Source organism: Arvicola amphibius, chromosome 3 (assembly GCF_903992535.2).
Source record: "Arvicola amphibius chromosome 3, mArvAmp1.2, whole genome shotgun sequence".
NCBI classification, from domain to species: Eukaryota; Metazoa; Chordata; class Mammalia; order Rodentia; family Cricetidae; genus Arvicola; species Arvicola amphibius.
Window position 1 is genome coordinate 102,496,024 of NC_052049.1, and position 14,476 is coordinate 102,510,499.

Sequence of the window (14,476 nt, forward strand, 5' to 3'; positions counted from 1 at the left end):
AATGCTCAAGAGTGACTGTTACTGCTAACATCAAGTTAGTAGCAAAGCCCAGCCAGGGTGCCAACTTTTTGAACCCATGTTGCTGCTTTTTGTTGTCCATTCCCCTCTCGAATATATGAGTGATTTCTCATGATTTCTCTCATTACATAATTTTGCATCTTCACAGGGTTAAGCCTCGCTGTACAATGCTGCCAACTGCCACTCCCTCCTTCCTTGCTTGCAGGGCCCATACTCTCTCAGGAAGGGGGTGAAGGATGTGACTTGGTTAACTCAGGAAGATTGAAAGGAAGAACAAGAGGTTTTAAGCATTTTGTCTCAGTCATATCTTCAACTTCTGGCTGAGGCTCACAGGAACCAGTCCTGGGCTAGATGCTCTTTTGACCAATCTTCTTGCCTCCTGCCTCCTCTGTCTGCCCAGGTTCCCACGCTTACTGGTTTCTAGTGGAGTTTCACTTACACTCAGATACCTGACACTTAGTGGTCCTGACACTAACATCCTATTTCAGAGATGCTTTGAATTCCTGTCTTTTCTTCTGACGATATGAAAATTAAAAGAAACATGCTCCCGGCTGCCAGAATGGTCACCTTACACAGGACCGCACTCGGCAGTTACAGGGCTGGGGTTTGTGTTTGTATTTACAACAATGACAGTCAATGACATGTTGTGCTCCTATAACCCAGAAAACTAATGAGGAACAAATATAGGTTGAGTAAATACATAAATTCTGCTTTCTTTCCGAGTGAAGGTGAAATGACCTCAGTGTTCACTGTTTGAATGATGATTTCTCAGTAGACCGAACAGAGAGATAGAGTGCAAAAGTTGAGTCACGTGCCAGAAGACATGTGCCAAACACAAAGGAGCCCACGGTGTGACAGTCAGCAGCCCATACACAACTGCAATTCATTTTAGACAAATAACCCAGAGCACTGTGCAAATGTGTGTTACTAATTGTATTAGTTTTTAGCTTCATGTATTCCTGGTGATGCGCTTCTCTGAACATTGCAGTTTCACCAGGGCTACATGACTAGCATTCCTTAAAATGTCTGTCCATACAAACGTATCCGGCAATAAAAACAATCCATCCACATTAGAGGTCCAAGAGCACATAAATCAGGATCCCCAGAGAAGCAGCTGCAGGTGTGGATCTTCCCTAAGATGAATTTAATGAAGGGGCTATTTGCTGAAGAGAGCAGGGTTACAGAAACGAAGTCAGACTGGAATAGTCAGTGAGAAGCCATGTGGCAGTCACCCTGGACTTGAAGGACAAAGGGGGCCAGCTCGGGAGCAGAGAAAGCTGCTTTGTTTGGGAGAGTGGTTACTTGGAGGGTGACAGAGCCTGTAGAAACAGAACGCTTGCAGAACAGTCCACGAAGGTAAGAGGCAGATCGTGTCTGGAATAGACCTTGGAAGTAACCCAGCAGTACTTCTCTTTAACTGTAGCTCCCAGGCTTCCTAAGTGTGAAGTGTGTCTGAATTTTCTTCTGATTCACACCAATAATACAGGCTGGCATAGTGTGGAAGTCCACACTAGAAGAAGTAGGTGGGGTGGGGTGGGGTGGGGAGAGAAGAGAGGAAGGAGGAGAGGGATGGAGGGAGGAGGAAAAGACCAGATGAAGACGTACACTTTGTCACGACAGGAGTTTGCACAATTTCTAGCTTCTGTGGATCTCAACATTCTTCCAATAAAATAAAGAGAATGATACCCAGGTTCACCTGGATCTCGAGAACTAAATGAGAGGGGAAAGGAAAGGCTCCTGGCTTAGTAGCTGACTTACTGACAACAAATGAAGTTGCTCGTTGTCCTGTTTATCTAGTCTCCATGCCTAGTGTCTTTCGGGACCTGAAACATCCAAAACTCTTATATGACCAGCTTTCCAGATGTCCTCCAAAACCCAATGAAACAACTGGGGGTAGATCTGTCAAGAGATGCTTGCTGTTTCCCCTTGGAAAGCAAATACTGCTTTCCGGATTGAATGTGTACAAAGAGAGAATGATGTTAAGGATGTGTGGATACACACATGTAAGAAGAGAGGATAATATTAAGGATGTGTGGATACACACATGTTCTTCCAGTTGAAGATCCAGAGTGCAATGAGAGTTCTCTCTGAAGATGACCGAATAAATGATTTTCTTCAGCAAATGAATATGAGATTAACATAAAGGTTACCACTACAAGCTAACTAGTTTTAATACATGGAGGGAAATTATAGGTCAGGCTAGGACCCGCAGGGCTCCCTGGATGTATGGTGGATGATGTTCGCAGCTGCTGCCTTAAACCAAGTTAAATTAACTCAGTCGTTAAGCTTTGCCTGGAAGGCCATTCATGGTTCCAAGTTTCCAGTAACAACCTCAGAACAGAACAAAAATAAGCTTAAACCAGAATACTACAGGCCCTAAACTTTCTCATGACTTTTTGACACACCATATAAATCCCCGTGTACCTCTCTTCACTAATGCATTTTACCAAAAAATGTTCTAAACAAATGTTCAAATGCCACTGACTAGGTAGCATTCGTTCCCAGCCTCGATCTGTTAGAAAAGCTGGACCAACTCCCTGAACCGGCATTGTGATGATATAGCTCTACAAATATCAATGTTACCTTTTAGTAGAGTTAACAAATTACATAGCAACTGTCCAAGCAGGGAACTTACTAGGCATACAACTTGAATTTCAAACATGTTTACAAGGAAGCCTGCAAGTTTAAGAGTGGCTCCCCCCGGATAGATGCCTTATCGCGGCTCGGTTTTATGTCGTGTTGTAAATGACAAGAGGATGGGGATAAAACATCTGAGGACAGAAAGAAACGCTGAGGACTTGCCAGGAATGCAGGGAATTTCTCAGACTCGAAGAATGTTGCTATTTTTTTTAAAAAATCTTCCCCAATTTTTCTATATTTCCTTTCAAATACTCTCTATAAAATTTTAATAGCCTAGGCCAAGCTCTTGTGGAAACATTTCTTTAAACTTTTACAGTATATTGGTACTGATCTTTACATCCCACTGCGGTAACCCTTCCAGAATCTTCTGCAGCTTGTAAGGCGGCCTTGCTTCCTCTTTCCTTCCATGATCCACCATGATAACAGCGTCTATTCACAAAGAAATGGTGTCTATTGATACTTGAGCTGGGAAGATTCTGCTGTGCACCCGTCGTGTTTTGTCAGAGTTTTAGTTTGTCAAGTTCTTGTTGTCCTTTTCCCCATCTTTCCTAGCAACCAGATATCTATTAGGATGGCATCTAGGTTCTCCCACTCTTCATATGGAGCCTGCCATGACTTGATAGATAATCTCCAAGCATCTTTCTCTGAAACCCATTTTGTCTGCATACAAGCTGATGCTAACCACCTATTCAGAAGCGTCTTGAGGGGTTGGTTCATCCAGATGCAAGGATTCCATGAATATTTTCTCAATGGCTAAAAGTGTGTTACACAGTGAGAAAATGTGAGCAACTTTTCATCCTTCCTCTATTAAGTCATAATAAGGAACTACGTTTGTTCAGAAAACTCACTACTCACAGTGTTACCCACGGAAGGACCTTAGAAAGGCAGTCTAGAGATCTGCCTCTTACCTAGTGTCCACAGAGCCACAGTCTGCAGATGCCGCATGGTTTATAAGCCCACTTAAGTCTGAGAACCCCTGCCCTAGGTGAGTATTTTTTTGTAAAGTGTGATGCTTTTTTCTTGAGTAATCAAAAATTAAATGAGTTAATGATTTCGCTTATGTTTGACCAGATTCTGATGTGTGACTTCCAGGATTATCATTTCTTTAAGGATATTATTATATTTGTCTTCTCAAGGTTTCCAAATGATTTCCTGGTCCTCTATGGCTTCCTTACAGAAATGTTGAGAAGTTCTGCATTATCAGCTCAACACTTCTCAGACTTTACTCCCCCAAACTCACCAGCACACTCTGACTAGTGTAACAAGTTATTTAAAGAGGGAAAAAAATATTATTTCTGACTTAGCCAGGTAATAAGTGCAAAATTTCTTAACAGATTGAGGAAAGTTGAAAGAAATCGCGTGTAAACACACTTATTCATATTCACACACAAGATAAATTGCTTGAGAAGACTCTGCCTCTTATAAAAAAAACTGTTCTATGACCTCATGGTCAGTCATCTCTCTTCTCGGAACCATTAACCTCACCATGTAGTGCTCTATGTGTGGTCTTAGAGTAAGAGCTAGATTTCAATGCTAACTCGGCCACTAATTGCGTGATATTTGGCAGGTTACTTAATCCTCCTGGGCTGCTGATTTATCATCCGAGAAAACAAAAGGGGAATAGTACCTACCTCTCATACATTCATGATAATCAGATAAATAATGCATGAAAAAGCACCCCTGGATTATATAAAGTACACAAACATAATTATTAGAGTTATTTAAAATTAACCAATAACAAGCTAGGGATATAGCTTAATGCTAAAACACTTTCCTAGAACCCACAAGGTCCTGGGCAGCCCCCCCTCATTGTCTCTCTCTCAACATACACATACACACACATGATTACAAAGAGAAAGTTCATTAAAATTAGTCAAATACAATTGAGATGTCAAAATTTGAAAAATATCAGTTCAACAAGAGTTTATTGCTGTGTCTATCATACACTAGGGGATCACTGCACATGGGCAGAATTGATGAGGAAATAGTTTGTGAGTAGGTGGGTAGGTGAGTGGATGGATTCATGAATGGATAATTGAGAATGGGATTCCCACCCTATACAGTAACAAGACTGAACTAAATGATTGCTAAGTTTTCTCTGAAATTCTGATACATATTTTAACTACATCCTCTGGAATTTCAGTAAGTACTCATTTCCAGAGTTGTCCAACTTTTTTCTCTTGCTAGGCTGGCAAGCAGCGAGACCCAGTGATCTTCCTATCTCTGTCCCCCACGGGCCCTGTAGGGTAACAGACACACAAGGTTACACCTGGTTTGTTATCATGGGCACAGGACTTTGAGCTCAGATCCTCATGGTTGTATAGCAAGCACAAGCTATCTCCCCCCCACCCCCCGAACCTTAACTTTCAAAGCAAAGAATTCAGATATTTAGCAGAAAACCTATGCCATGGGTCTCTGGAAAAGTCACTGAACATTCTAGGGGAAACGAGGGAACTAATGGTGACAGAAGCATGGAGCATGCTCAGTCAGTCATTCCGGCTGTGAGTGCTATCCATTGTTGCCTTCAGCAAACCAGGCATCCAGAAAATAGGTAAGTGCTAATGACCCCAAGGAGAAAGCAACCTATCCATTTTCATACACACACCTGGAAGAAATCACACCTTCCTGACAACTTGATTTAGATGAAATGTCATGGGGGAAAGAATGTGATCAATTTTTCAACAGGGAGAAAAAAAACCCAGTAAGGAACTGTGTCAGGTCCTGGACTTGAGACTTCCTTGGTTTTACTTTGAAGATGTCCTATATATAGCAACAACCCTTTGGCCCTTGTTGATATGAAAATATAGGTTTGTTTTCTTCAGTTTCCTCCTTTAGAGCTGCTGTCAACACCTGAACCTGCATGGACCTGCAACTTGGAAAAAAAAAAACTCCTTCAATGCCATTATCTCATTTAATCCTCAGGCTACAATTCTCAGTACTAGGAGAATCTAAGTAAATATATATTTATTTTGCAGGACAGCATGCCAGAGATCAGTGAGATTGTCTCCCCTCATGATGAGCACTAGTAAAGCCAATGGCTTCAAGCTCTAGATTTTATGCAGTTCCCAGTACTATTACCATTGCAGCATCCCACCTTCTAAGGCCTCAGAGACCAGGGTCCGCTGTTGCTGTGAACATTTCTTGAGCACATCTGGAGCGCTGCATGCATAATGATCAATATCCAATAGAACTGCTGCCCCCAAAAGTTGGTAACAAGCCCTAAGTTGGAAAAGACAAAGAAATGGCCCCCTCTGCTATTGGTCATATTCCTGCACAATTAGATAATTCATTCAACTAGTTAAATAATTTCAGAAACTCATCAAAGAGTGCAGTGACTCAGAGTGAATTGGACTTAGGCTTTGCATTTCAGCCTACTACATGTGAAGCAGCCCTCATCTTCTGTCTGCATGCAGCTCCGTGGGAAAGTCAGAAGGCTCCATCTCTGAATGCCAGTCTCACTGTCAGAAGAAATGAGACAGAGTATACACTTGAGAAATCACTCAAGTTAAATGCATTTTAATACAAGAAAGCCAGTAAGACACTTCACGAGAGCTCTATAAACTTTATTTTTTTTTACCCTAAAACCAAAACCAAAGGCAAGAGTCCTAATTTTCTTTACATGTTAAATCCTATTAAAAGCAAGCCAAAGAGAAATGGAAGAAGAAGCAGGGAGACTGGACAGATGATCAGATGGAATGTGTCAGTAAATGATGCTGGACTGGATGGCATCAGTCCAGTGGTCCCTAGGGTACATGATGCAATGGCTTTCTGCCCCTATGAAGCCTTAGCAGGAGACAGCCACTGAATTCACACCTAATGGCTTTAGCATGACTCTCTCCGACACAAAGCACACAGCTATCAATGCTCTATGGCTCCAAGTACTTGTGCAAAATGCCCAACCTTTGATGAGAATATGCTTATTAAAAATGATTGGCTGCTTCTGTGATGGGCTCTCAACCTGCCTTTCTACTCTATCCTACTCTGCGTCCCTCCATAAACAGCTTGTATTCGGTCCAAACCGGTTTCCCTGATTGTCCCTCAATTTGTCCTGATTTTCCCTAAGATTGAATCACTCAGATTTCTCCCTATGGAATGACTTCTCCTCTTTGTTTCTTCAAGTTCTATTTATCCAACAAAACCTAATCCAAACACCTTGCTTCCCCCAGACTTTCTTGCAGTGGGCACCTCTCATCCGAAATTAAAACTCCGCTGCTTTGGCCTCTCATTGCATCATGTCTATTTCTTGCTGCAGTCTTGTCTTCTCTCTTGTACTTATGTATGATTTTGATCTTCCCCTTTTAGAATCAGACCCTCCTGACATAGATAACCACATTAGATCTCCTTTTATGCCCCGATGGGACTGAAAACAGAAAATAGCAATGACGGTGGAACTAATACACATGAAATGAATAGAAATGACGACAATGACCATGATGATAAAAGGCCTGCTGTCTGTCACCACCGTCCCTAGGTTCTTTATATAGTTTGTTTCATTGAACGCACCCAGTAAACCTTTGCAATAGCTACAGTCATTATCTTTGTTTAGTGGATTACAAAATTGAGGCTCAGAGATGTCACACACACACACACACACACACACACAAGTCTCCAAAGTCTGATTGACTAAGATTCAGAAGAATAAGCATTTTAACTAAGTTATACACCTTGAGAGGCACCATTAAGGACTATAAATATTGCCTGGCTCACCCCTTCCTTGTCCTTCTAGCCTTGTAATTTTAGGAAAGCATTCTCATGATTTTAGACCTAGGTAGTCTCTGAAGAAAAATTTCAAACTCCTTTATTTCCTTTCTTCTTTATCTCCTTTGTTTCCCCACTCTCTTTCAGAAATGAGGCTTTTAACTACTACTTAATGAAAAGACATTTGTGGTTAATTCCAACCAGAACAGGACTGGAGGAGACTCCTGCTGAGCAGACACTTGGCTTTGATGTAGACCAAGGGCCAGCTGAGGGGAGTGCTTTCAACTTCCCTTGAAAAAGAGCTATTCCCACAGGATTCTATTTAAAGCCCTGCAGATATTCACAAAAGCAGACAGCATGGAGCAGCAATGCATCCTTAGGGGACATCAAGAGGGAAGAGGGCCCATGAGTTCCTTCCTCATCCCAAATGTCAAGTTAACATAGCAAGTCCCATCGTAGATGGTGGGCACCCAGGAAAAAATGGGTCTACCTTCACCAGTCCAGAGTTGAACCTATGAGTTGGCCTATGATCCAGAAGATGGTTCCAATAACCCGCAGATAGGATAATTGGGGAGAAGAAGAAAAGATGACCAAAACATTTAAGGTGTGGTATAAGTGAGGGGAAAAGATGGGGAGAGTCTAGACTCCGAGCTTCAAACAGTTCATCTTCCTCTGTGTGGGTTCTTTGAAACGGTATTCAGGTTATAGGTCAAGGGGAAGAAACCCAAATCTGATGTTTCCTGACTGCGTTTCCATTAAAGTTCTGAGGTTGCTGCTGTATGTTTGTTTTCAGTGCTAGGAAACTGAGCCCAGGGGAGGGAGGGCTCACATGCATTTGCTGGAAGTGAACATTCAAAGACTGAGTTGCACCCCAACCTCTCAGGAGCAGAGGATGAGAATCCAGGCATTTCTTGACTTCCCTGAGTTTTTCTTGCCCTGTCAGAATCCAGAGTCTCACTTTTCACTGGATTCACGCAAATCCAGCACCGCTTTCTATAGATTCTGAATTTCCTCAGCTATCTCTTCTTTCGTTCTCCATCCATAAACACAGATCATGACCTCGTGCATTCTGGGTGTTCGGGAAACTTTTATGGGGTGATTCGGCAAAGAAGTCTGTGTATCCTTGGCATGGAACACTTGATCAGTAAATGTTGCTTGGAATAGAATGAGGAGTATCTAGCCAGAGAAGGGGTTCTGAAACTCAGTGAATCCGATTGCTTGATTTCAGACAGCTATGGTGACTTGGCGAGAAGAGAGCCATTTCCAAATTTGAAACATAAATTCCATTTAATTAGTGGCATGAACTAGATGGCCACAGCTGCTGTTTCTTGCAGGGCCCAAAGGCCTAGGGGGAAATGGCAACATTAATTGCAGACTGAATCACACAAGCAAGAGTGGAGAGCATGGTGCATCCACATGGGCAGTGGACACTCTTTCAGCTCAGCAAATTCTTCCCCTGAGAAGCCAATGGATGTCAGCCCTTATATTTCGTCTAGAAGAGTCATGAGTGCCCAAAGGATGTATAAATATGCAAAAACGTACTAATCTATGAAGCAATGCAGGTTTGGGAATGATACACACGATTCAAAAGGAAAAGGCTGAGATAAACACATGGCTCCTTCTTGGAACACTAGTCCAGTGCCCTTGAGCAGCCCTGATGCTACTCTCTTCGTACTGCTGTGACTGGCAAGTGAGATCATGTGATGATAAATGCTTGTTAAGCAGCTGCCTGCTTATGTCACCAGATGAATTGAAAACCCACCAAAGGACATTTTCAAGACTTTAGCGCACAGTAATCTCCCTACACTTCTGTTAAATACTGTTTCCTAATTCATTTTGAAAGAAACTAAAGGTATTCATTATTTGCCAGTGGTCTCACATTTCGGGTTTATAATGTCTAACAATCTGTCAACCATTTTTCAGCAATTGCTTCTGATCCTACATCAGCACAAATGAACCCATTGGTCCTGATTCTGTCTAATTCTCTTCTGGGACTCATGGGGAGGTTTGAGTTTGAAGCTTCAAACCACAGTATGTCTATCATCTGGACAACCAGGCCTGCCTAAAACTCAGGTATGACTGATCTTCCACCTCAATTCAGACACTCATACTCCATGCAAGGCAGGGGTTCGGAAGATTTCCAACTATATCAGCAGCAGCATTGTTTGCTTTCAAGGGGCTTGAATTCTAGAAAGGAAAATGGCCATGAAAACTACTCAAAACACCACAAATCACAGACAGCACCACCACCAACCGGCTGTGGGACTAAGTGTCTGCCATGTGCCAAATCATCTTCTAGGCTTTTCCAATCACTAATTACAGGAATAAATAAAGTCCACCCAAATGAGAGCAAGCCATTTCCTCGGAGTCTGCTGTAGTGTGAGTCAGCCACCATCCTTTGTGTTGGGCAGAAATCAACTATGAATACAAAAGTGGAAGAGCTTTACAGATGAAATGCAGGAAGGCTCAGGAGTGCTCCAACTGGATGTGGTTGCTAGGACGATTAGGACAGGAACCATCTGCCGCAGAGTGCGATGCAATTGTATACAGGAGCGCGGCTGCCTCCTTTGAAAGGACTGAAAGTTGTAGAACCAAATCTTGAGCCCTATGGCCCCACTGTTAGGTGATCATGATTTTCTTGCTTCTTAGCCTTGTCCTATCACGCTGTGGGTCAAAGTTTTATTTTATCTATGGTCTAGTCATTCTCTACTTGTACGATCAGCTTCTCATCATTTATTCAAGTCTTACAACAAGATGTGACATATATACTATGTTATCCAATGGAAACAGAGGCACGGAGGGATTAATTAGCCTGCCACATGCACACAGCTAGTAACAGGCAGAACGGTGATTCTAACTAGACTCTCCCTCAGAACCCACACCCTTCCCCACTAAACTAATATAACACAATTAAATAGAAAAGTGTCAACAATATGAAAGGAAATAAGCGGAAAGTTTACACAGAAGGAAATGCAATAACTTTTAATATAAAAATGATGTTTAAACTCAATCAAATTAAGGGAAATGGAAAATAAAATTACAATCAGATACCACTGTTTACCTATCTGTTAAGCTTAGAGCAAAAAGCTTGAAGACAGAGATTGGGAGTGAACTTGTAAATTGGAAAATCATCTGTGAAAGAATTTGATGACATCTATTGAAATTAAGTATGCCCCTTCTGGACCCTAAAATTTCATTCCTGGTTATTTTTTTCTACAAACAAACTCCCATAGAATAAAGATGATATGCATATGATATTCATAGCTGAATTCCCAGCAAACACCGGGAATGCACCAAATGACAAACAGCGGATCTTAATTCACTGTGTGTCCATAACCAACAGGAGAGCGGCCATGTCACAGTGGTCCAAGTGCTTCTGGGTACTGATTTTATCCTCATTTCATCTCAGAGCAATCCTATGAAGTGGCACTCTTGCCAGTCTAATTAACTGGTTGAGTTAATCGAGACACAGCGAGGCCAAGTTACCCGAAGTCCAACAGGACAGGACTCAAACTCAGATGACCTGTCCCCAGGAGCTACAGCATTGACAGTGCGTAAAACTGAGTATTCAGATCCACACAGAGACACGGTTCTACCTGCCTATATTTTATACCCAGACCTGTGAGAGACATTATAAAGTGAATGGGCAAGGGTCGGAAATCTACATAACCATGAATTAATTAATGGTATTAATACGCACACAGAGTATCATGCATTCTTAATGATGGAGCTATGTTCTGGGAAATGTGCCCTTAAGCCATTTCATGACTAAGTGAAATCAACAGGGTCCATTTACACAAGAGATAGCTACAGAATAATCTTATTGAGAGCAGCATGTATATGTGGCACATTACTGACCAAATGCCATTCTGTAGCATATGCCTATAAACATACATGTATTTACCATATGCATATATGTGTGTAAAGTAGTATGTATAGCACGGCATATATAATGATATAAGGAATATGTTGGACTGAATATCTATATTGAATATAAATATTCAGAAGAGCATACACTAACCTGGCGGAGCAGGAGGATTCCTGAAGGGTAAGAATAAGTAGACTTTGCCATCAATGAATGGTTATATTTTCAGCTGGGTAGTGGTGGCACATGCCTTTAATCCCAGCAAGCACTTGAGAGGCAGAGGCAGACAGATCTCTGTGACTTGGAGGCCAGCTTGGTCTACTGAGTGAATTCCAGGACAGCCAGGGCTACACAGTGAAACTCTGTCTTGAAAAACATTAAAACAAAAACAGAACAAAACAGATACATTTTAAGATTTGGGCTAAGGGCATGCTTTTGTACCAACAGCATAACTGTCAAAGTTAAAACAGCATGTACCACTCTTTCACTGTAAATCCTTAGTCATAGCCTGTCTCTCTTCCCACAGCTGAGTTCAGCCTTCATGCATGATCAATGGGAGCCCACCTGATCAACCTCTCTTTCAAAGAAGTAAACAAAGTAACTCTCCATCTGGATCCTCAGGCCTCTGGTACTTGGCTCTTCTTTTAGAGCTTACACATGGCCTGCTCTTTGCCTCCTCAGGGCTTCACACTTAATGTTCCTTTATTCTTTTTTTTTTTTTTCTAGTTTTTCGAGACAGGGTTTCTCTGCAGCTTTTTTTTTTTAGAGCCTGTCCTGGAACTAGCTCTTGTAGACCAGGCTGGCCTCGAACTCACAGAGATCCGCCTGCCTCTGCCTCCCGAGTGCTGGGATTAAAGGCGTGCGCCACCACCGCGCAAAACATTCCTTCTGCCAAGTTTTGCTACTACTTGACTGCCTTTCCTCCTAAGGACCTTGACCTAGCTTCCTGGACATTCACAACAACTTGTTTTTCTTTTCTCCTGTTATCTACAGCCGTTCCTTCTTTTGTTTCTCTCTTCTCAATAGCACTACCCTTAAGCTAGACTCAGATTTTCCAATTCCATTTTCAGTGCTTTTGTGAATTTGTTATTTCCTTTCTCCAAATAGTACTCTGTCGTCTTTCACCTGATACTGCCAGCATCTACCCAAGCTAGTGGGAAATAATAATAGGAGTCGAGTACTACATGTTTAATTGTTTATTGATTAACTCACCCTGTCATTCACAGAGAAAGAAAGCTTGCATGAAGAAAAATTTGAGGAAACTAAGAAGGATTTTCTCTCTCAACTAATCACAAGATGCAGAAAAAGAGTTTCTTTGCATGAAACTCTTCGCTCACATATTGGCAAGGACCCTACAGTCTGAAGCTGAAGTTGTACTATAGTCTGCTAAGAAAAGATAAACATGTAAGCTTTGAAGTTAGACAGGCTCGAATCACTCCTGTGCAGCTGCAAGCTGGATGGCTTTGAGTAAAAACTGCTTGGCACTTAGGAGCTCAAATTGTATCATATGCAAAATGAGGGTGAAGGGAACGTTGCGAGGCTAAATCCTGCCTCGTGGTAGCCCCTCAGTTAATGGAAATTGTAGAGATCTCTCTCATCCTTTCCCCAGCTGTCCAGATGTATTCAGAAGCTACATCGCTGTCATCTGCAGGTCTAAGAAGAGCATTGTTTCCCCAGGTCATTGTGAGTCCTGTTGCCCTGAGCCTAGAGATGATAAAGCAAGCACTAGAAACCCCTATTCCTATGCCTGGGCCCTACTGTGCTCTCCTTGATGCAGACCTGTGCTTCAATCACCATGCCCAGCAATCCGGTAGCTTGCTGCCTCATTAGTTCTGCCCGGGCTCTGATGTGGTAACAACTTCGGAGTGCAACTGCATGCCACGTCCTTTCAAACGCTGTGATTAGGGAGAAGGCGGAGGATCCTTTTCCTTCTGGTTGTTATTCCATTTCTCCTTGCCTGTGGAATCAAAGTTGGCTGAGTTCTAGAAGGGGATCGGGTTAACACTATCCTACTGTCCTCTTGTCACAGAGGATCGAGGAACGTGGGTGTACCCTGCAGGGCACACCGCAAGATTTCAGGCAGCTTGGGAGACAGGGCGAACTGTTCCCAAGGTGAGACTGAGCTTCAGGTACTCGAGTTGGACTTCCCCTGGCCCTGACTGATGTGACTCAGTGAAACCCTCTAGGAAGCCGTCTATACCCTTGTCCTTGCAAAAGCATCCAGAAGCCCATCAGGAAGACCTAACAAAGGCCTGGAGGAAGAAAGGGAAGCTGCAGTTGCCCAAATGAACTTCCGGCATGCTGAAGGAGGGAAAGAAGACCTGGAGTGTTGCTTTCCCAAGATAGTCTCCTTCAGACCATGGCCCATCATTGCAGAAGGAAGAACGACATCAGATAGTGAGCCAAGGAAAAGAAGAAACAACCCTGCCAGCCGAACTCATCAGTCTGTCTCCAGGCTCCGGGAGCGTGAAATGGAAATGGACAGGATCCAGTGAGCCTGCTCTGATCTCATTATTTCAAAGTGTTCTGGACACAGATGAATCCTCTTAGCCTGGTGTCCAGCTCCTTTTTTCCTCCTGACTCTTCCTTCTTCAGGGGAGCAGGAGTAGGGTTCTCAGTGATGTATTCATCAGAAGATGGTTTATGTCCGCCAGCACTTCTCAACATGCCTCTCTTGTCCCTTCAGGATGGAAACATGGCATCTCCTCTGAGCCACACCCCTCACTGAGTCAACACAGACGCATTCACTCAATGCCTCCCTAAACAGCCCAGAACACTTGTCAGGAGCAGGGAGGAGGGAGCGACAGCAGGGTGGCCATCCCTCTCTGTGCAGGGCTGGCTGCACACATCAATCTCCCAGCAGTCTGTCTCCCATCCCACCAGCATTTCCATCCACTCCGAAGTGACGCAGACGGTGTTTCCCAGCCATGTTTGACTGCTTTGCTTCCAGCACCTCGAGGAACCCTGGCAGGAGGTGGGACACCTAGAATGAAGGATGCTTTTGGCTTGTTCCAAACTGTAGCTAAGGGAAGCTACAATAAATACTCCAGACACCATCTGTGCAGGACACAGATCGCCAGAAAGCAGACAAATCTCCCTGCAAAGCAGCCATAGTGTTTTAGTGCCGAGGGTTAATGAGGAGGCTTCAGTGACAGGCGTCAAACTGCCTGAGTTCTCTTCTTTAAAAAACAAACCCTCTTCCCATGTTGAAAACACCTCTGTCCTAGCTTCAACTTCTGTCGAATGGACTGACTC